At 39.5% G+C, this 22,603-nt stretch overlaps 1 protein-coding gene and 1 pseudogene across 2 annotated transcripts in view; one reads left to right on the top strand and one right to left on the bottom strand.

Moving 5' to 3' along the window:
- Nucleotides 1–22,603, top strand: part of dpr19 (defective proboscis extension response 19) — a 334,249-nt gene that overhangs the window by 287,506 nt on the left and 24,140 nt on the right. The gene's annotated exons all lie outside the window — the stretch shown is intronic.
- LOC138856422 (uncharacterized) lies at nt 5,753–7,246 on the bottom strand (annotated as a pseudogene).

Below are 22,603 nucleotides of genomic sequence, written 5' to 3'. Positions count from 1 at the left end.
AGAAGATTCCCCTCCCAGTTTTCCCCTAAGCTATGATTCGTATTGAAAAATCTTACTATTCCTCCAGCGACTTCCCAGGTGAGTCCGCTAAGAAGTAACAGTCCAGCGAATGTCGTGTACCCTGCTCTCCAGAGTCTAATAGAAGCCATCGCCGAAATGAACCTTTCAGCTATATCCATAGGTGTGACGTATATAATGACATTATCACATTACACCTGCGAAAGGATGCCAAAATAATCAGTATAAAATATAGATGAATTGTTTGAATGAAATACCGATAAAGTCTCAAACTGGTGCTCCGTTTTGAAATCTTTTCAACAAAGAAATTAACTTGTCTTCTGCTGAGTACATTTATTCTTCAGGTGATATTGGAAAGTTATCGGCAGAGGAATCAGCAATTTCGTACAACAGCACCTTCTTCTGAAAAAATTCAACATTCTGCCGAAGGTATTTAGCCGGCTTTGATCCTTGCAAGTTGCCATTGTATGAAATGTTCCGTTATATCCGAACTTAGCCATTCCTTGCTTGTTTTTTTAAAATCTTTTTAACGTCTCCATAGTCCCTCAAGGGCGAGTACATTTTTTGTGCCGATGTGCCAAATCGCGTTGGTCCAACAAGAACGGGTGAATCTTAATGGCCTTAACTTGTCTTACATGTTTTTACTTCTCGCAACTTGTTGCTACAGAGTATAATAGTTTTGTTCACCTAACGGTTGTTTGTATCACCTAAAAGTAATCGAGTTAGATATAGGGTTATGTATATATAAATGATCAGGATGAAGAGACGAGTTGAAATCCGGGTGACTGTCTGTCCGTCCGTCCGTCTGTCCGTCCGTGCAAGCTGTAACTTGAGTAAAAATTGAGATATCTTTATGAAACTTGGTAGACATGTTTCTTGATACCGTGAGACGGTTGGCATTGCAGATGGGCGTAATCGGACCACTGCAAATAAAACAAATAAATTGCCATAACTAAGCTCCACAACAAGATACAAGACTCTTATTTGGTATACAGGATCATATTAGGAAGGGGCATCTGTAGTTTAAAATTTTTTTAAAAGTGGGTGTGGCGCCCCTAATAAGTTTAATGTGCATATATCCTATACCACTGAAGCTATAACAATAAAATTCACTGATGGCACCGCCCACTTTTAGGTGAAACCCCATATCTTGGGATCTGCTTAACCGATTTTACCGGATAACAACCACGCCTATTTTCCATATAACACCATTTTAAATTTCATCTGATTTTTTCACTTTCCACTATTCAAAGCAAGCAACAATGATTAAATCCAGATAAAACTTTGCGTGAATAACGCATTTGAATCACCAAAATTGTCTAAATCGAATCAAAGCTGTTCAAACCCCTAGGTACTGAATATGTGGACCTCAGTGCCTATAGTTAACCTTTTACCGAAAATATCGGTCAATCCACAAAGATATATTAAACGAGTATAAAATATGATTTTGCGAGAGTATAAAATGTTCGGTTACATCTGAACTTAGCCCTTCCTTACTTGTTTATCTTAAATTTTTTATCTTAAATTTGCTAAAAACTGTTGTATTGTATTGATGAGAATTGCTCGACATTTTCGAAAGTTCTTTTTTGTGAACGTACTCATATAAAAGAATACATTATTTGACATCTTTCAGTGAGTCGCTTGGAAAGGCACTTCAGTGATAATTATAAATATTACAATTATTACTATTCCTAATGTAGCTAAAGTAATTGACGTAAGTCGTGTTAAAAATTAGCGATGACTAATATACAGTAGCCGATTAAAGTCTACGGACGACGCATATTTCCAAGATCTGTCTGAGTTAAATGTCCTTATTTAGAAGGAAACTATTTGGCTAGTGAGTCTCAGTCACTCTTCACAATAAGACACTGCCACACCACATTCACCACACCTACTTACCATACATTCCACATCAGTACACCGTGCACCAACACGCACACAAATACAACAACACCACGAGCACACCCACGAAGTTATCATATTGTACACCACACAAAAAGGAATAAAAGAGACCAGCGAAGGATCCCGTTCCCTATTTTTTCCATTCGTGAACGGATACGGACAGATCGCTTTCGCTCGAGTAGTAAAATAAAGAATATTTCAAGAAAAACCTTAACGGTGTTTGTGTTTTTTATCTTTTTTTATCGAATCTTTCCTTAAGAAATTTACAATATTATTGTTAAGCCCACCACTTACTTGCCACTTTAAACTCCGCGTTTGCATATTAAAGTAAAGTTGAATGTTTTTTTTGTTTCGAAAATGTTCACAAAATTGATTTAATTGAATATGGATAATTATAAAAAGCTTATCTGGACGCAATCACTCCCTGGTCGCATACCAGTGGAGAGGTGATTAAAAGAAAATAAAAGTTATCGATGATAAAATAAAACGCGCCAAGAAATTGAGGTTACGCGCCAAAGGAAAGCTCGGTGTTTGCTGGTCGACAGTCGCTGAGAGAAGGGCCGTCTGCTTCGAGGACAGATATTTTTGTACTGTGTGTTGTGTAGAGATCCTAGTCGGTGTGTGTATGGGTGCGGCTGTATGATGAGTTGTGTGTGGTGTGTGGGTGTTCTGCGGTTTCCAGGTGTGGTGGGAATCTTCTGAAAGATACTGCCACAAGTGACAGCATGCACGATTCATACCGTCCGCTAAGTGCACCTCTTTCGGGACCACGCCCGGTCCATATTTTTTAATATGCCGAACTCGCGCAGCGGTACGCTTACGTGCTAAGCCCTTAACTCCGTCAGCTTCGTATGTACCTTGCGGGACTACCGTAAAGTATTTCTTCGCAAGGTTAGCTTAGCCTATGGGCTCTTCCATCTCAGTGTACTTATACTCTATCTATTGCTCTGATTTCTCTCTTTCGCAGCCGTTCTGCTCTTCTCAGCTCTATTAGAACTTTTGCGGCCAGGTCTTTTACGGCGAGCCACACCTGCTCAGACCGCAGCATATGTGGTACTAAGTTATCCGGTGATACGGGTTCTGCTATCTGTTGTTCTAGCAAGGTCTTTCCACATTATATCGCGGGCAATAGATGTGTAGAGCATTCTCATTACTATTACCACAAAAGGAACACGTCACTCCGTTATCATGGCCATACTTGTACAGGTACTCTCTAAAGCAGCCATGGCCAGTTAATAATTGCGTCATATAAAAGTCAGTTTGTCCGTGCTTTCTTTCCACCCAGGTTTTCACATTTTTGATAAGCACCGGCTCACCGCCCTTTGGTTGTTTCGTCCCAACGGTTTTGCCACTCGTTTAGACTCTTTTGTCTTTCTTTTTTTGTTCCTCTATTGTCAATGACCTGCCGAGTATTTTGCTGGTATCGTATATTCGTTTGAGCTCAAGTGCCATTATATCTGGTGGCATTATACCGGATATAATGCTAACAGCTTCTTGCGATACTGTGCGGAATGCACTGGCTACTCTGATGGCGCTTAGTCTGAACATTGAAATCACCATTTTGGCATATATTTTATGGGTCACTGCTTGTGCCCATACAGGTGCCACATACAACATAACTGATTGGCTGGCTTTTGCTAAAAGTAACCTTCTCGCTTGATTTGGTCCACCTATGTTAGCCATAATTCGCGCTAGTGCCGAAATCACTCGGGCAGCTTTTTCGCAGGTTTTTTCAATATGCATCTTGTAGTTGAGTCTCGCATCGATTATGACACCCAGGTACTTTAGAGATAGCTGAGTTCTAATTTCATGCCCGTCAATGTTCAGAGTAATGGTCTCTAGTTTTTTTCTGCTCGAGATCAGGACTGCTTCTGTCTTCTGCCCCGCCAGCTGAAGTTTTGAGGCGCCGAGCCAGTTTTTAATTTTCTGAGACGTAGCTACACAAACGCTTTGGATTTGGTGCAGCTCTTTTGCTACTATTGCCACAGCAATATCATCCACATATCCAATTATATATCCAAGGCGCAATATTCCATCGTATAAGATATTCCATAACATTGGGCCCAAAACAGAGCCTTGTGGAACTCCACCAGTTACTGCATAACTTTTCACCCCCTCCTCAGTGTCGTATAACAACAGCCTGTCGGACAAGTAGCATCTTATAATCCGCAATAGATATACCGGAGTATGGAGGTTCTCTAAGGCTCGTATTATGTGTGGCCAGTATGCTGAATTAAACGCATTTTTCACGTCGAAAGTGATGATTGCGCAGTATTCTTTTGTGCCATGCATCCACCTAGTACCTTCAATTGCCTTATCTGCTATTCCGGTCAGCTTCTTGATTGCGTCGCCATCTTCAACTTCTTCCAGGTGTGTTTCAAGACGTTCACCGATCAACCGCTCCAGAATTTTCCCTATTGTGTCTATCATGCACAGTGGTCGATATGCACTAGGAACCCCAACTGTTTTGTTTGGCTTCTGTAATAAGACCAAACGTTGTTTTTTCCATATTTTTGGGAAAATACCATCGGTTAAGCACTTCGTATATAGCTGGGTGAAGCATTTTAGGTTTTGCTTTAGTGCAATCTTCAGAGCAAGATTTGGGATGCCATCCAGCCCCGGTGCTTTAGCATTGCCGAAACGTGTAGCAGCATTTATAACCTCCATATCGGTAACTACTGGTATAGCTATGCGGTCTGATTCTTCGGGGAGAAACCGCTCTTCTTCTCGCGTGGGCTGTGTTGGAAAGAGTGTTTCCACAACACTTTTCAGAAGGGCTGGGCAGGTTGGCGCTTTTCCTTTAGGACCTCGAACTTTAGACATGACCAGCTTGTACGCACCGCCCCAGGGATTTTCATCGAGTTTGTTACAAAGCTCTTTGAAACACACAACTTTGCTATTTTTAATAGCTTTTTTCAGTTGCTTGCGTTTGGCCTTGAAGTTTTCACGTAAAACATCGTGACCTGCCGTGCCTGTACTTCTCTGATACTGTCGCCTCGCTTTATTACAATCAGCTCGCAATTGTTGGATATTATTATTCCACCAGTATGCTGGCTTTCGATTGGGGTGTTGTTTTCTTCGAATCATGGCGACGTCACTGGCTCTCCAGATATGTTGAACAAGCAACTTAGCCTGTTGGTTGGTGTCTTCTGATTCGGGTATGTCTTCATTCAATACGAGTTTGAATAAATCCTCATCGATTGTGTTTTCCTTCCACCCTTTAGCTTGTACCTTTTTTACACGCGCACCTCTTCTTTGTCTTACGGAGCAGTTGCTTACATCTATTATAATTGCGAAATGGTCACTGTGTGTGTACGTGTCACACACCTGCCACTCTGCCGTTCGTGCCAGAGATTTACTGGCAAACGTTATGTCAATAATGGAACCACGACCATTTTTTTCGAATGTGTTCCTAAAGCCTGTGTTTAACAGGACAATATCAAGTAGCCCGAAGGCTTTCAGTAACGCATGTCCTCGCTGGTTTGTGCTTCTGCTTCCCCATTCTAAGGCCCATGCATTGAAGTCTCCTGCTATTATGTTTGATTTGGTTGCGTGGGCATCCCCAACCAACTCATCGAGAACCTTTTCGAAGACCGATTGTGGAAGGCTTGGTGGCAAGTAACAACTGTAAAAGTGTATTGTATATTGTGATTTTTACTCTCGTGTAGAAGGATTTATGTGTCAGTGGTTTGTCCTGCATCATTTTATCACCGCAGGTCCAGATTGCTGCTTTTTGGTGCTATCAGAAACCCACGTATCAGAGCTCAGGTTTTTGTATCGCTCACATATTATTACAACATCGACGTTCCTTTCGAACACGGTTTGCGTCAACAGTTCTTGTGCGGCTTCGCAGTGGTTTAGGTTGATCTGTAATATTTTCATTTCCTCTTCTTTTGGCAGGCTTCTAAGAATATGGGACATCTCCGGCTCCCAATTTGATGGTTTGTACTCGCTCTTCCTTTGCTTTTACACAAGACACAGAGTGGCTCTTTACGACTGTCCTTCGCATAGTGTCCAGTTTCTCCGCATTTCATGCAACATTTACTCCTGTCATCAGGATTGGTGCACATTTTTGCGACATGCCCGAATTCAAAGCATCGGTAACACTTTTTTATGTTTACTTTTTCTCGAACTCTAAATACTACCCAGCCAATCTTGATTTTTTGTGCGCCTAGTAGGTGCCTTGCCTGTTGCACTGGGAGACTTATCTCCGCCTTCTGTGTACCTGCGTATGCCTTCTTTACATGTTTTATTGAATCGACGCAGAAGAGATTCAGTTCTTTAATTTGTGAGCGAATGGCCTCGACTATGTCATCCTTCGTTGTGATTTCGTCCAAATCGCGAATTTCAATAGTTAACTCATGAGTCAGAGCTCTAGTCTGCGCTTGGTGTCCTAATATCCTGTATATTTCCTTAGCTCGAGAAACATCTCTCCCTTGGCAGTTTTTCTTATCCTCGACACGTTTTCTCCGAGCTGTTTCATGTTTCCATCCTTTTTGACCGGTCTCAGTATGTTACTGTAGGACATATCTCCAGTTTTTGCTATGACTAGAGCATCCGGTCGTGATGGCTGCGGTAGCTTGGCATTTTCCTTCTTCGCTTTTTTGTTTTTGGGAGTTTTGTATTTTACTGTAAGCCAAGCTTCGTCTCTTGGTGTTTCTTTTTTCCCTACACTAGCTGGCTTCTCGCATATTTCCTCTACGCTCTCCTTTTCCTTTTGCAAGTATTCACCCTGCGACCTTTTGGTCCTTTTTGGTGGGGTGTTTCGCGTCGCTTGCCTCTCATCATGTAGCCTTTTCGGTGTGGCTACTACAGCATTCCGTATGGACTGGTTTTGTGTACTGGAAATCTTCAGTTTAAAGAGATCCTTCTGTGCACTTGCATGCAGCTTCACAATCGTGTTTAGAAGCTCCCTCATGGGTTTATTAATGAAGCGTTCTGGGAGGCTCATCATACCTGTTAATTTCTTTATGTTTTCTCCCAATTCGTGCATGTAATCTTGCACGACATCATTTTTTTGGAGCAGCGTTGGGATTTCCTTTTGTAGCGCGGGCGAAGAAGACCGAGCTCGTGCTTGTTTTTCGACGGGCGTTTTCTCTGGCGATCGGGCAAGTTTTGGTGCTCGCCTGAATGGATCAGTTTCTGCTGGTTTACTCAAACTTGTAGTTGTATCTGATGCAATGGTCAAGTGGTCCCCCATCGCATCATTGCAGTCGTTGGATATCGACGGTCGGGAGCCTGCTTGCTCACCCCCCGAAACCGCCGGCACTGGGCTTTTTACACCCTGCACCGTAATTTTTAATTTTCCTGTACTATTCCCAGACATGTTTTGTTTTTTCTGGATCCTACCCGTACCATTTTATACCTACTAGAAGGTGGTTTGCTCAGCCGCTCCTAACCTGGAGGCAGACGCTACCCAGTAAGCCGCTCAATCAGACGCTTTCGGGGTTTTTGTGTTTGACACTTATTTATGGGCGGTGTCGATTCACCCCATCACAGAAACTTCGTAGGGCAGATATAGCTTTTTAGGCTATACCCTCCATCTCTGCTGCTTTGGTCGGGGACTGCTTATTAAATATTCGCAGCTAACCTTCATATCTGGAGGCCGTTCAGCTATCCGCCACCTGCTGACCCCCACAGTAGCATAAGCTAGCCTTGTGAGGTGTGGTGGGTGTGCCAGTGTTGCATTGTGTGTGATGTGTTTGAGTTCTTCGGGGCGGGAATCTTAACTCATTAGGCCATCCCGGCCCCCCTAGGCGAATGTTCATCCTACCAGTCGTTGTAACTGTTGCAACGTTGCCACGCGATTGGTTTGCTGCGGTCGGTTTGCGCCACGGATTGGTGTGGCAGGCTGCCGACTGACCTCTCGCCTCGGGGTTCGGTGAAGCAACGTGTGATGCTGCCTGCCACACATTTGGCACAAAGTCCCGGAGTCGCATTCCTGAGTCGTGTGGGTATGTGCCAGACAATTGTGACAATGCCCATGCGCCTGGGCAACTTGCTGGCGTTGTGTCGGCGTCATGTCTTTGAAGAGACTACAGTGCTGCAGTTTGTGTGGACGTCGACAAAGGGGGCATCGGATGCGATAAGGCGCCTCTGGAGGAGACGGAACGGCTGCAGATACTCGTGTACCGCTACGAGCGGTGGTTGACGGTGCGGTTGCGGCTGATGTACGGGGCGCCGCTGTTGGAATAACCCCAAGGCGAGGCACAGTGATGGCCGATCGCATTGTTGGCGTTGGGGTGGAATGCATCTCTGTATCCATATCTACCTGTATGGAGAAAAGGGCATGTTTAGTTACGATTCACTGGTATAGAGTATGGATATCTTTCTATATGTGACCAACTTTAATTGGTTTGCTGATCGTATTAGTCTACCCATTATTTTATTTGTATATGACTGTAATTTGTCTTATTATATTTGCGGTTTTTCAATTCTGTTTTCGGTTATTTAGACGGATATTTCGATTTTTGCCTGTAGGTATTATTGAACGGATGGTTTACTACTTGCGTTTTCGCTATTATTTGAGATTGGCAGGAAGCATAGTTTAACGAGCGGTCTGGTTAGCGTTCCGTTTCGAGTACGGAGGTCAACAACTCTTATATGACCATCGGAACCATGATGTAGCTTCTCTATGCAACCAAGCCGCCATTCTGTAGGGGGAAGACAATCGTCATGGATTAAGACAAAATCTCCAAGCTTTGGCCCCTTTTTGGGAGTTTTCCAGCGGTACCTTTTATGAAGGTCCTTTATATACTCCTCCTTCCATTGGCGGCTAAAATCATGATGGAGAATTTTAATTCTTTCTCATCTATTTTGTAATGATAGTGACTCCACGCCTGGCTCAGGTATAGCCAGAATGGTTGCTCCTTTTAGAAAGTGCCCTGGAGTTAGGGCTGTGAGATCTGCGACAGTGTCGTAAGTGGCCGTGAATTGAGAACGGCTTCGATACGGATTAGTAATGTTGTAAATTCTTCGTAAATGAATTTGTAATTTCCAGCTACTTTTTTGAAGTGGGATTTGAAGCTTTTTACAGCTGATTCCCATAAACCACCCATATGTGGAGCGCTTGGAGGGATAAACTGCCAGTTAATACCTTGGGGAGCGTACTTTTGTACAATTTCAGGTGAGACTTGTTTGACAAAATTCACGAACTGTTTTTCTGTGGCTCTTTGAGCTCCTATAAATGTCTTGCCATTGTCGCTCATGAGTTTTGATGGAAAACCGCGTCGTCCGACGAAGCGAGCAAATGCCGCGAGAAAAGCCTCCTTTGTCATATTCGTACATAGCTCGAGGTGCACTGCTTTTGTCGAGAAACAGACAAAGACAGCCACATAGCCTTTCATGAGGGTGGGAGACCTTAACATGGATGCCTTTATCTGAAAAGGCCCAGCAAAGTCGACAACTGTAATGGTGAAAGGCAGAGTGAAGCTACAGCGTTCCGGTGGAAGTGCTGCCATAATCTGCGTTTGCATCTTCTGCTTATGCATAGTGCAGATCTTGTACATGAAAATGCATTTCTTTATTTTGGGCTTGAGTCTTGGAATATAAAACTCTTGACGGACGATTTGTTGCATGAGGCGATATTCTGCGTGTAGCAATAGCACGTGGACATAGTTAAGGTATAAGGTAGCAAGTTGCAATTTCTCTGGGATAACTATGGGATGACGTTCGTTATACGTCAGGCTTGAATTGGCAAGCCGACCATTCGCACGGAGTACTCCTTTCGTGTCAATGAATGGATTTAAGACTAAGAGTGAGCTCTTTTTATCTATCGGCTTCGATTATCTTAGTAATGATATTTATCGGCTGAAGTAGCGCGCTGGCGTAGATGCGATAAGAGCGACCTTTGCTTTTTGTAAGTCTAGGTGCGTCACTGTATCGCATTGGGAGTGTAATGAAGACACTCCCTTAAGTTTAATTTTGAGTCGCTCTATGAACTTGAGCATGTAAGCGATTGCCCTGAGGGCTCGGGGATACGAGGAAAATCGCTCAATTATGTCATTATCCTGCAATGTTGCGTGAAAGGAGTCGATTTTTCGACTTTCTGGGGCAATTATATTGCGCATGCACGATTGTGGCCAAGAATCAGGAGATTCTGTTAACCATCGGGGGCCATTCCACCAGAGGGTGGTGGTGACAAGGTGCAGGGGTTTGCACCCTCTTGTACCTATATCAGCAGGATTGTCAGCACTGGCTACATGTCGCCAAGTGGCTGATCCTACTAAGTCAAGTATTTGAGACGTTCGGTTGGAAATATACGTCTTCCATGCATGTGGTGGTTTTTCTTACCAGGCTAGTACAATTTCGGAATCGGACCATTGATATAATTTATATTGTGCCATGTATAAATGCGTTTATACGATGGACACGAGTTTGGCTAGTAGTAGCGCTCCACATAAGTCGAGGCAGACTTATTGTTTTTAAAGGAGCCACTTTTGCTTTTGCTACTAGTAAGTGGCATGTGGTCGCAGTGTCGTTTTGTGTGCGAACATATATAGTTGCGCAATATGCCTTTTCAGAAGCGTCACAGAAGCAGTGTAGTTCGACTTTGTGCTCTGGGGCATAATTTACCCATCGTGGGATTTGTATCTGTGAGATATCGTTTAGATTGTTCGCAAACTGGGACCACTTTTCTGAAAGAAGTGGTTTTACTTGTTCGTCCCAGTCGGTTCCATCTAGCTATAATTCTTGTATTAGGATTTTGGCTTGTATTATAACTGGCGAAAGCCATCCTGCGGGGTCGAAAAGTTTCGCCACAGAGGATAGAATTTGTCGCTTTGTTATGGCGGATAACGCAGATATTGACTCTATCGTGTGTGAAAACTGGTCAGATATCGCATTCCATTGGATCCCCAGAGTTTTTGTTGTATTTTCCTTTTCGAATTTAAGGAAATTAGTATCTAACAAATTTTCATGTGGTATATTTTTTAAAATATTAGGGTGGTTCGCCGTTATCTTTTTCAACAGAAACCCTGCGGTTTTGACGGCTTTTACCACTTGTGATAGTGACTCGTATGCTTGTGGAAGACTGTGACTTCCAGACAAGATATCGTCTACATATGTTTGTGTTTTTAACACTTGGGTTGCCAGAGGAAATTCTGACTTGGTATTTTCTGCCAAATCGTGTAGTGTTCGAATGGCTAAATATGTAGCACAGTTGACGCCAAACGTAACTGTTCTCAATTTGTAGTCGCGGAGTGGACTACTGGGAGATTTTCGGAAAATAATTCGCTAAAAATCTTGATCGTCTTTATGTACGACTATTTGTCTATACATTTTTTCGACGTCTCCGTTAAATACGTATTTGAATATACGCCAATTTAATATGAGGAGCATTAAATCTGGTTGGAGCGTGGGTCCCGTAAATAGAATATCATTTAGGGAATTTCCCGAACTAGTGAATCTTGATGCATTAAAGACAACTCTTACTTTAGTTGTTTTTTTGTCTGGCTTTACTACTGCATGGAGCGGCAAGTATAATGCGTAGTATTTGCCATTGATAATTTTTTCGCATGGGCTTATTTCCTCCATGTGGTTTTTTTCCATACTTTGAAACGGCTGTATTGCAGAGGTGCGAGAGTGACCTAAGGCGATTGTGTTGGGAAATTCTTGTTTTAGTGGTAGTCGTACGACGTACCGACCATTATCTGATCTAGTTGTTGTGGCTTTGTAAAAGTCTTCACAATACTGATCTTCTGGGGTTGTAATAGAAATGGAGGGGAGTTCTTCTAACTCCCAAAATTTTTTTAATAGTGAATTGAGGTATTCGTTTGAGATTTCCTCAACTTGAGTGGTCATAGTGGTAACTGGTTCCGTAACTAGTCCACTTAAGATCCAACTGAAAATGGTATTTTGTGCCAATAGGGTATTTGAAATTTTCTCAATAGCTTCGAGTATTATCTGTGGTATGAGATCGCTGCCTAATAGAAGATCTACTTGAGCAGGAGTGTTGCAGTTGGGATCTGCTAGTTTTAGGTGTGAAACCTTTTGCCAATGCTTGCTATTAATGTGATAGCTTGGAAGCAAATTTGTAAGTTGCGGTAAGACTATAGCTTCTGCTTGTATGTGCTTATCCGTTTGGGGGGAAATTAAGGTAAAGGGGCAGATTTTATTTGAGTTTTGGGCTACTCTTCCGCCCATTCCCGTGATTTCAAAGATGGCTAGTTTTGTTGGCAGTTGTACCCTATTTTGAGCCCTAGACGCTATGAAAGATCGTTGTGATCCTTGGTCTATTAAGGCCCTAAGTTTAAACAGTTCTCCTCGGTGTTCGATGGAGACGACTGCTGTAGGTAGTAGTACTCTACTTTGATTTTCGCTGTATAGCGTTTGGGTTTTTATTGCCTTTGAGCAGCATGGTACTTCTTGGCAATTTTCGGGATTTCGCACTTCAAAATTTGCTACTAAACCCGTGGCTCTTTTCATATTTGTGCTATTTGGGGGTGATCTGGAAAAATGATTATAATGAAGTATATAATGATGTCGTTTATGACAATAAACGCAATTAAATTTGTTTTCGCACTCTTTAAGTGTATGCGCATATGACAAGCAGTTTGTACAAAGTCTTTTTGTTTTTACAAAATTGTTTCGGTCGATAATATTCAATTTTTCAAATCTCTCCCAAGGTTTGAGCTTATGCCCCCCTGTACATAGTTCGCATGACGTTTGTTTGTACTGTTCGGATGTGAACGTTTGCTTGCTGAAAAAGCTTCTATTTAAATTGTTGTTGCTACTGGCTTATGGTCTGTGGAAGCTTCTATTTAGGTCGTGTTGAACAGTTTTCATTCTGACCATTTTTTTTATCTACCCTTTCTGCGATTTCGTACTGGGTAATTAGGAAATCTTTCATTTGTTGCCAGCATTTGTTGGGGCATTTTCTTAGTTATGAGAGCGATTGCTCCCATAGAAGTAATGATTTTTCTGGTAATGCGGCAGTGCATATTTTTACCAGTATAGGGTCCCAGTTGTCTGTGATAATATTTTTTGTCGATAGAACCAACAAGCAACTAGAAACAGTGGATTGCAGTTTTATAATCTCTTCACTTGTTTCCGTTTGAATCTTAGGCAAATTCATTAGTATAGTTCCTTGCTTATCGACCAATATTCTCTCATTTTCATATCTAGATTTAAGTGCTTTCCAAGCCAAATTGAAATTATCGTCATTTAGTGCGAACTGTTTTACTATTACGCCTGCTTGACCTTTGACCGGCTGTAAACATGTCCCGGAAAGACGGTCATTGTTCATAACCACCATGAAATATTTCTGTGTCACATGCGGGCACCTTGAGATGGATGTCTGAACTTGCCTGTTGACTTTGTACTTGTGGCAGCTCTACTCGCTGATGTGGAGTAGGTGCAATTGCTTTTATTAGCCTCAGCTGATCGGAAATCATTGCTTTAGTGTCTTCTAACTGGTCTAAGCAGGTTTCCTATTTGGCGTAAGCCGAGGACTTAAAATTTTCTGGTAGATTTGATTCGTCAGATTCTACTATTGCGTCATATGAAGCTTGGAGACGTATCCAAAAATTGTCGAGATTTTTTTTTTTTTGATTTCTAATGCCGATTCAGAATTATCTTGAATCGGAGCAGATGAAAAACGAGTGCAGTACCTTATTAAACTGTCACTCTCCACAATGAATTTACTGTATGTAATGTCTTTCCCCCTTTTTTGTTTTGTAGCACCTTGCTTTGAGCGTGTAGCTTCTGCAGGTGTACATGGACTTTTTTCGTCCGAAATCATTATTGGTACTTTTAATAATTGTGTAAATTTAGAATCTTTAGAATCTGCGTACATTTAATAAAAATTCAATTAATCAAATGATTAAATTTAAGCGAAATTCGTAATTGTAACTCGTAATCTCTTTCAGCTAAATAAGAGAATTAGTAAATCGGTTTATTTTTATTTTTATTTTTATTTTTTTGAATCGGATTAAATAAGATAGGGTGTTTCGTTATTACGGTATTTATTTAATATTTATCTGGATTGTATTGTTTATTTCAACAATTATTCAAAAATTGCAATATCTATATTTTTATACTCTCGCAACCTGTTGCTACAGAGTATAATAGTTTTGTTCACCTAACGATTGTTTGTATCACCTAAAACTAATCGAGTTAGATATAGGGTTATATATATATAAATGATCAGGATGAAGAGATGAGTTGAAATCCGGGTGACTGTCTGTCCGTCCGTCCGTCCGTCCGTCCGTGCAAGCTCTAACTTGAGTAAAAATTGAGATATCTTTATGAAACTTGGTAGACATGTTTCTTGGTACCGTGAGACGGTTGGTATTGCAGATGGGCGTAATCGGACCACTGCCACGCCCACAAAACGCCATTAATCAAAAACAAATAACTTGCCATAACTAAGCTCCGCAATAAGATACAAGACTGTTATTTGGTACACAGGATCACATTAGAAAGGGGCATCTGCAATTAAAACTTTTTTTTAAAAAGTGGGCGTGGTCCCGCCTCTAATAGGTTTAATGTACAAATCTCCTAAACCGCTAATGCTATAATAACAAAATTCACTAGAACCAAATGTTTTTAGCACTTCTATTGACGGTGTGAAAATAGTTGAAATCGGGCGGCAACTCCGCCCACTCCCCATATAACGGTACTGTTAAAAACTACTAAAAGCGCGATAAATCAAGCACTAAACACGCCAGAGACATTAAATTTTATCTCTGAGATGGTATAAATGGGGTTTATAGGAACCGCGTTCAAAATTAGTCAGTGGGCGTGGCACAGCCCACTTTTAGGTGAAAACCCATATCTTGAGATCTGCTCAACCGATTTCAACCAAATTCGGTGCATAACGTTCTTTTCATGTTGCTATGTCATAGTGCGAAAATGGGCGAAATCGGACTACAACCACGCTTACTTCCCATGTAACACCATTTTCAATTCCATCTGATTCTTTCACTTTCCACTATGCAAATCAGGTAACAATGATTATATCAGGGCGTGAATAATGCAATTAAAGTATGCCACCTTGCGGCCAAAAATTGTCTAAATCGAACCAAAACTGTTCAAACCCCTAAGTACTAAATATGTGGACCCCAGTGCCTATAGTTGACCTTCTACCGAAAATATCAGTCAAACCACAAAGAAATCTCAAACGAGTATACCATTTGACTTAGCCCTTCCTTACTTGTTTTTATATCTTTTTTGTGTTGGTATGTGTTATAGGGTATACCTACATATAAGCGAATTAGTATGTGTCAATGAGAGCTCGTATAAGAGATCAATGTACTTTATACATATGTATGCAATCCTACTTGTTTTTTGTTTGCCAAACAACAAGGGGTATTGCCGAGTATGTGCCAAATTGGTCTTTGAAATATACGCACTACGATTCGTAAATATGCACTCTCGGTATATGAATGTAAATATGTACGTATGTATAAAAGTAAAATAATGTACGTATATTTTATATGTTTAAAAATTTTTATATTTTCTTTACCTTTCTCTCTCTTTTTTTTTTTTGTAGGTAGAATATGTTAATAATATTACGAATATATATTTGCATGCGCTCAAAATTATAAGTTGCTAAAAATCATGTAATGAGAGATTTGGCATATAGGTAAGAAATTCTTTAATTTTTTTTGTTTTTTGAGAATATTGTTCTTATATCTCTTTTTATTCGTTATATGTTGCTATGTGGGTATATGTATATGTGTTTTTTTTCTGCCTTTGCTTACTTGTTTTAGGCAATCCTGCTTATTACTTGATCAAGCATAAGGGGTATTGCCGGATATTTTTGCAAGTAGAGTACTTGAATTTCATATATATGTATATATCATATATTTGTGATTTGGATTTGGAATATTTGTGTTAAACACGAAGGTAAGCTTTCCTAGGCAATAAAAATATATATATATTTAAATATATATATATAAATTATATATATATTGTATATATATAATATATGTATACATTTTTTCGGTAAAACCCGAAATACCGCAAATACAATAGTTTAGCAACCGTTTTTGAAAACCGTAATAAATATACATATACCCTGCAGTAATGAGGTACAAAACGGAATCGATACAACTCACTTGAATATCTGTCAAGGGATTTTGGGGACTATAGCCTGTATTTGCCTGTAGGTGTATCCAATCCTTTCCTGGGATGTTCCTTGAGGTTTTTGTTGTATTACTTTCGCGCCCGTTTTATATGTTAATATGTATATATACATATATATGGGTTTTAATTCGCGCCCGTTTTTATTTGACTGTATTTGGTTTTTCCGCGCCCGTTTTTTTTTTGTTAGGTCACTGCACTGTTAATTATGCACCAAAGCATATGTATATATATTTTTTTTGTTGTTGTGGCCACTGCACTGTTTTATGCACCAAAGCATATGTATATATATATGTATATATGTTATTTTTTTATTTTTTTTGTTGTGGTCACTGCACTTTTTTGTCTACTGCCTTTTTTTTTTGTCGCAGTACACTTTGTTGTTGACTTCTCCGTTTATATATACATATGTATGTATACACTGCTAAATCACTTTTGACCGCTGTTTATATATATGTATATATAATATATTTTTTGTTTTTTTTTGTTTGTCACCATCAAGGTTTAAGGTTTTCCACCCTTATTTTTATTAATTTTTTTTTTTCACAATAGTGTCATTCTGAATGGCGCGAAGGGCCACTGTTAAGCCCACCACTTACTTACCACTTTCAATTCTGCGTTTGCAAATTAAAGTAAAGTTTAATGTTTTTTTTTGTTTCGAAAATGTTCACAAAATTGGTTTATTTGAATATGGATAATTATAAAAAGCTTATCTGGACGCAATCACTCCCTGGTCACATACCAGTGGAGAGGTGATTAAAAGAAAATAAAAGTTATCGATGATAAAATAAAACGCGCCAAGAAAATGCGGTTACGCGCCAAAGGAAAGCTCGATGTTTGCTGGTCGACAGTCGCTGAGAGAAGGGCCGTCCGCTTCGAGGACAGATATTTTTGTACTGTGTGTTGTGTAGCGTTAGCACAAGCGTGTCAACTTTTATGTATTCAAATTTTACAATATATCTAAATTTTCTATAATCACGATTAGAGTGGGTATCGAGCGAGGCTCAATGTGTCACTTCGTTTTAACCTCTGAAGGCCTTCGAATAGAAGCAGGTGCCTTGGATGAGTCGTTAGCTTACCGACGTATTTGATCGCGTATTTTTTAATTTCTTCGTGAATTGTAAGAGTGGTGAGATCTTGATGTTTTCGTTACGAGTATACCATGGAGCACAATTTGCCGTAAAAGCCTAGACTGTCTTCTTTGCAATTTCTGGACATTAGACGCGCAAGCACTGCCCCAAAGTTGAATGCCGTAAGTCAATATTGGCTTTATAATACGCTTGCTTAGAAGAACCTTGTGTTCAAGATCTAGTGTTGAATTAGGACCAATAATCCAGTGCATTTGAGCAGCGGATTTCAGCTTAATGGCCGCTAATTTGGCCTCGATATGACGTGACCATGTTAGACGCCGGTATAAATGGACTCCTAGGTATGTGAAGTGATGTTCGACAGGGACAGCAATGTTATCTATTTTTATTTGTGGGCAATCTTGTCTTCTGAGTGTGAAAGTTACATGAACTCACTCAGATGAATTAACTTTTAATCTCCACTCTTCTAACCATTATTCTAAATCGTATATGTTCGACTGCAGTTGTGTTGATATTCCTTCAGATCCTTGTTGATGTGTATGTGTTAGGGTTTGTGGGCATGTCTGATGTATGAATTAAATATAGAAGAGGGCCTAATGGAGGTTAGCGGTTATTTGTCTTTTGATAATATTGGTAGCAAGCTAATAGGTCTATATGTTGTAATTTGACTAGCGTCTTTACCCGGCGTGAGAATTATAACAATTGTAGAAATCTTCCAAGATGGTGGGAAGTAACCAATTCTTAACATTGCGTTTAAAATGAATAGTAAAATGCTTATAGCACAAGTGGGAAAATTGATTATCATTAAGCCCGTAATGTCATCTGGCCCTGCCGACTTTTCCACGTCAAGGCTTTTAAAAGCGACCTGTACATAAGAAAGCCGAAATTTGATAGGTGCGTTAACCATATTGCTTATGTTTGGGGGGCTAATATGAGCATTTGTGTCATGTGGTGTGAAGACCTTCTCCAGACTGTTTGCAAAAGCGTTAACTTTTTCTCTCGGGGTTTTGGCGCAAGTGTGGTTTTTCAATCTCAAAGAAGATTCGTGAGTTATAGGACATTTTATGTGTCTTACGGCTTCCACAGACTATAATTTGTATTCTTTCTTGTATCGAAATTCTGAAGTTAGTTTATAAGTCTGGATTTTTTTTCAGCTGCAGTATGTTTAACGTAATACATCTATTCAACTGGGCCTTCAGGAGAGGAGAGTATCGCCACTGCCTTCTAAGAATTCTTTTTTCTCTTACAAGACCCTGAATATCTGAACAGTAGTGATCATAATTTTTCCTTAAACCAAGCTTCACCGGCGTTGCCACTTTCGCCGCCAAAGTCTTGGTTCCAGTGAGGTGCTCGATAGCTGACTGAATATTTTCTGCTTTTCTCAGAGTAAAGTTCTGTGAGAGTTGGGAACTTAGATACATTTTGTATTTTAACCAGTCCGTATTTCTGTTTGGGTAGAAATGCATCTGTTCCCGTTGTATGATAAAATTGTTGTGCAGGGTGAGAATTGTTAAGAATTTTGTTACACATACTCTGCTATGCTTATTGATGCTCAGGAATGCAGAAATAAAATTCGGCAAAATGTATCAAGCCACCTTTACCGCTACCAACCTCAAGAATGTCAAACTACAATGAAAGGAATTTCATGACGTTACTAGCACGACTCCAACAGTATGCGTCGCTGCTGACGTCTCGCGCTGCCATTGCCGAATATATAAAGTTGGTGATATTATAAGCTTAGAATTAAGTTTCACTTTAAATTCGGCTGTTAATTTTTCTCCAAGCTGATCTTACAGCCGAATTAATCGTTGATCTCTTACCCATTCCTGAGGAAGAGAAGCCTAGCCACGGGGAACCCAAGTAAAAACTTAAGGGTAAGGATTAAACAGGACACTTCCATCAGCCATGGACGTGATAAGTTTATGTAAGTCGTTATTATACTCTCGAAACATGTTGCTACAGAGTATAATAGTTTTGTTCACCTAACGGTTGTTTGTATCACCTAAACCGCCCACTCCCCATATAACGGTACTGTTAAAAACTACTAAAAGCGCGATAAATCAAGCACTAAACACGCCAGAGACATTAAATTTTATCTCTGAGATGGTATAAATGGGGTTTATAGGAACCGCGTTCAAAATTAGTCAGTGGGCGTGGCACAGCCCACTTTTAGGTGAAAACCCATATCTTGAGATCTGCTCAACCGATTTCAACCAAATTCGGTGCATAACGTTCTTTTCATGTTGCTATGTCATAGTGCGAAAATGGGCGAAATCGGACTACAACCACGCTTACTTCCCATGTAACACCATTTTCAATTCCATCTGATTCTTTCACTTTCCACTATGCAAATCAGGTAACAATGATTATATCAGGGCGTGAATAATGCAATTAAAGTATGCCACCTTGCGGCCAAAAATTGTCTAAATCGAACCAAAACTGTTCAAACCCCTAAGTACTAAATATGTGGACCCCAGTGCCTATAGTTGACCTTCTACCGAAAATATCAGTCAAACCACAAAGAAATCTCAAACGAGTATACCATTTGACTTAGCCCTTCCTTACTTGTTTTTATATCTTTTTTGTGTTCGTATGTGTTATAGGGTATACCTACATATAAGCGAATTAGTATGTGTCAATGAGAGCTCGTATAAGAGATCAATGTACTTTATACATATGTATGCAATCCTACTTGTTTTTTGTTTGCCAAACAACAAGGGGTATTGCCGAGTATGTGCCAAATTGGTCTTTGAAATATACGCACTACGATTCGTAAATATGCACTCTCGGTATATGAATGTAAATATGTACGTATGTATAAAAGTAAAATAATGTACGTATATTTTATATGTTTAAAAATTTTTATATTTTCTTTACCTTTCTCTCTCTTTTTTTTTTTTGTAGGTAGAATATGTTAATAATATTACGAATATATATTTGCATGCGCTCAAAATTATAAGTTGCTAAAAATCATGTAATGAGAGATTTGGCATATAGGTAAGAAATTCTTTAATTTTTTTTGTTTTTTGAGAATATTGTTCTTATATCTCTTTTTATTCGTTATATGTTGCTATGTGGGTATATGTATATGTGTTTTTTTTCTGCCTTTGCTTACTTGTTTTAGGCAATCCTGCTTATTACTTGATCAAGCATAAGGGGTATTGCCGGATATTTTTGCAAGTAGAGTACTTGAATTTCATATATATGTATATATCATATATTTGTGATTTGGATTTGGAATATTTGTGTTAAACACGAAGGTAAGCTTTCCTAGGCAATAAAAATATATATATATTTAAATATATATATATAAATTATATATATATTGTATATATATAATATATGTATACATTTTTTCGGTAAAACCCGAAATACCGCAAATACAATAGTTTAGCAACCGTTTTTGAAAACCGTAATAAATATACATATACCCTGCAGTAATGAGGTACAAAACGGAATCGATACAACTCACTTGAATATCTGTCAAGGGATTTTGGGGACTATAGCCTGTATTTGCCTGTAGGTGTATCCAATCCTTTCCTGGGATGTTCCTTGAGGTTTTTGTTGTATTACTTTCGCGCCCGTTTTATATGTTAATATGTATATATACATATATATGGGTTTTAATTCGCGCCCGTTTTTATTTGACTGTATTTGGTTTTTCCGCGCCCGTTTTTTTTTTGTTAGGTCACTGCACTGTTAATTATGCACCAAAGCATATGTATATATATTTTTTTTGTTGTTGTGGCCACTGCACTGTTTTATGCACCAAAGCATATGTATATATATATGTATATATGTTATTTTTTTATTTTTTTTGTTGTGGTCACTGCACTTTTTTGTCTACTGCCTTTTTTTTTTGTCGCAGTACACTTTGTTGTTGACTTCTCCGTTTATATATACATATGTATGTATACACTGCTAAATCACTTTTGACCGCTGTTTATATATATGTATATATAATATATTTTTTGTTTTTTTTTGTTTGTCACCATCAAGGTTTAAGGTTTTCCACCCTTATTTTTATTAATTTTTTTTTTTCACAATAGTGTCATTCTGAATGGCGCGAAGGGCCACTGTTAAGCCCACCACTTACTTACCACTTTCAATTCTGCGTTTGCAAATTAAAGTAAAGTTTAATGTTTTTTTTTGTTTCGAAAATGTTCACAAAATTGGTTTATTTGAATATGGATAATTATAAAAAGCTTATCTGGACGCAATCACTCCCTGGTCACATACCAGTGGAGAGGTGATTAAAAGAAAATAAAAGTTATCGATGATAAAATAAAACGCGCCAAGAAAATGCGGTTACGCGCCAAAGGAAAGCTCGATGTTTGCTGGTCGACAGTCGCTGAGAGAAGGGCCGTCCGCTTCGAGGACAGATATTTTTGTACTGTGTGTTGTGTAGCGTTAGCACAAGCGTGTCAACTTTTATGTATTCAAATTTTACAATATATCTAAATTTTCTATAATCACGATTAGAGTGGGTATCGAGCGAGGCTCAATGTGTCACTTCGTTTTAACCTCTGAAGGCCTTCGAATAGAAGCAGGTGCCTTGGATGAGTCGTTAGCTTACCGACGTATTTGATCGCGTATTTTTTAATTTCTTCGTGAATTGTAAGAGTGGTGAGATCTTGATGTTTTCGTTACGAGTATACCATGGAGCACAATTTGCCGTAAAAGCCTAGACTGTCTTCTTTGCAATTTCTGGACATTAGACGCGCAAGCACTGCCCCAAAGTTGAATGCCGTAAGTCAATATTGGCTTTATAATACGCTTGCTTAGAAGAACCTTGTGTTCAAGATCTAGTGTTGAATTAGGACCAATAATCCAGTGCATTTGAGCAGCGGATTTCAGCTTAATGGCCGCTAATTTGGCCTCGATATGACGTGACCATGTTAGACGCCGGTATAAATGGACTCCTAGGTATGTGAAGTGATGTTCGACAGGGACAGCAATGTTATCTATTTTTATTTGTGGGCAATCTTGTCTTCTGAGTGTGAAAGTTACATGAACTCACTCAGATGAATTAACTTTTAATCTCCACTCTTCTAACCATTATTCTAAATCGTATATGTTCGACTGCAGTTGTGTTGATATTCCTTCAGATCCTTGTTGATGTGTATGTGTTAGGGTTTGTGGGCATGTCTGATGTATGAATTAAATATAGAAGAGGGCCTAATGGAGGTTAGCGGTTATTTGTCTTTTGATAATATTGGTAGCAAGCTAATAGGTCTATATGTTGTAATTTGACTAGCGTCTTTACCCGGCGTGAGAATTATAACAATTGTAGAAATCTTCCAAGATGGTGGGAAGTAACCAATTCTTAACATTGCGTTTAAAATGAATAGTAAAATGCTTATAGCACAAGTGGGAAAATTGATTATCATTAAGCCCGTAATGTCATCTGGCCCTGCCGACTTTTCCACGTCAAGGCTTTTAAAAGCGACCTGTACATAAGAAAGCCGAAATTTGATAGGTGCGTTAACCATATTGCTTATGTTTGGGGG

The sequence above is a fragment of the Bactrocera oleae genome, chromosome 3 (assembly GCF_042242935.1).
Source record: "Bactrocera oleae isolate idBacOlea1 chromosome 3, idBacOlea1, whole genome shotgun sequence".
NCBI lineage: Eukaryota > Metazoa > Arthropoda > Insecta > Diptera > Tephritidae > Bactrocera > Bactrocera oleae.
This window is presented reverse-complemented; position numbering and strand designations above follow the sequence as displayed.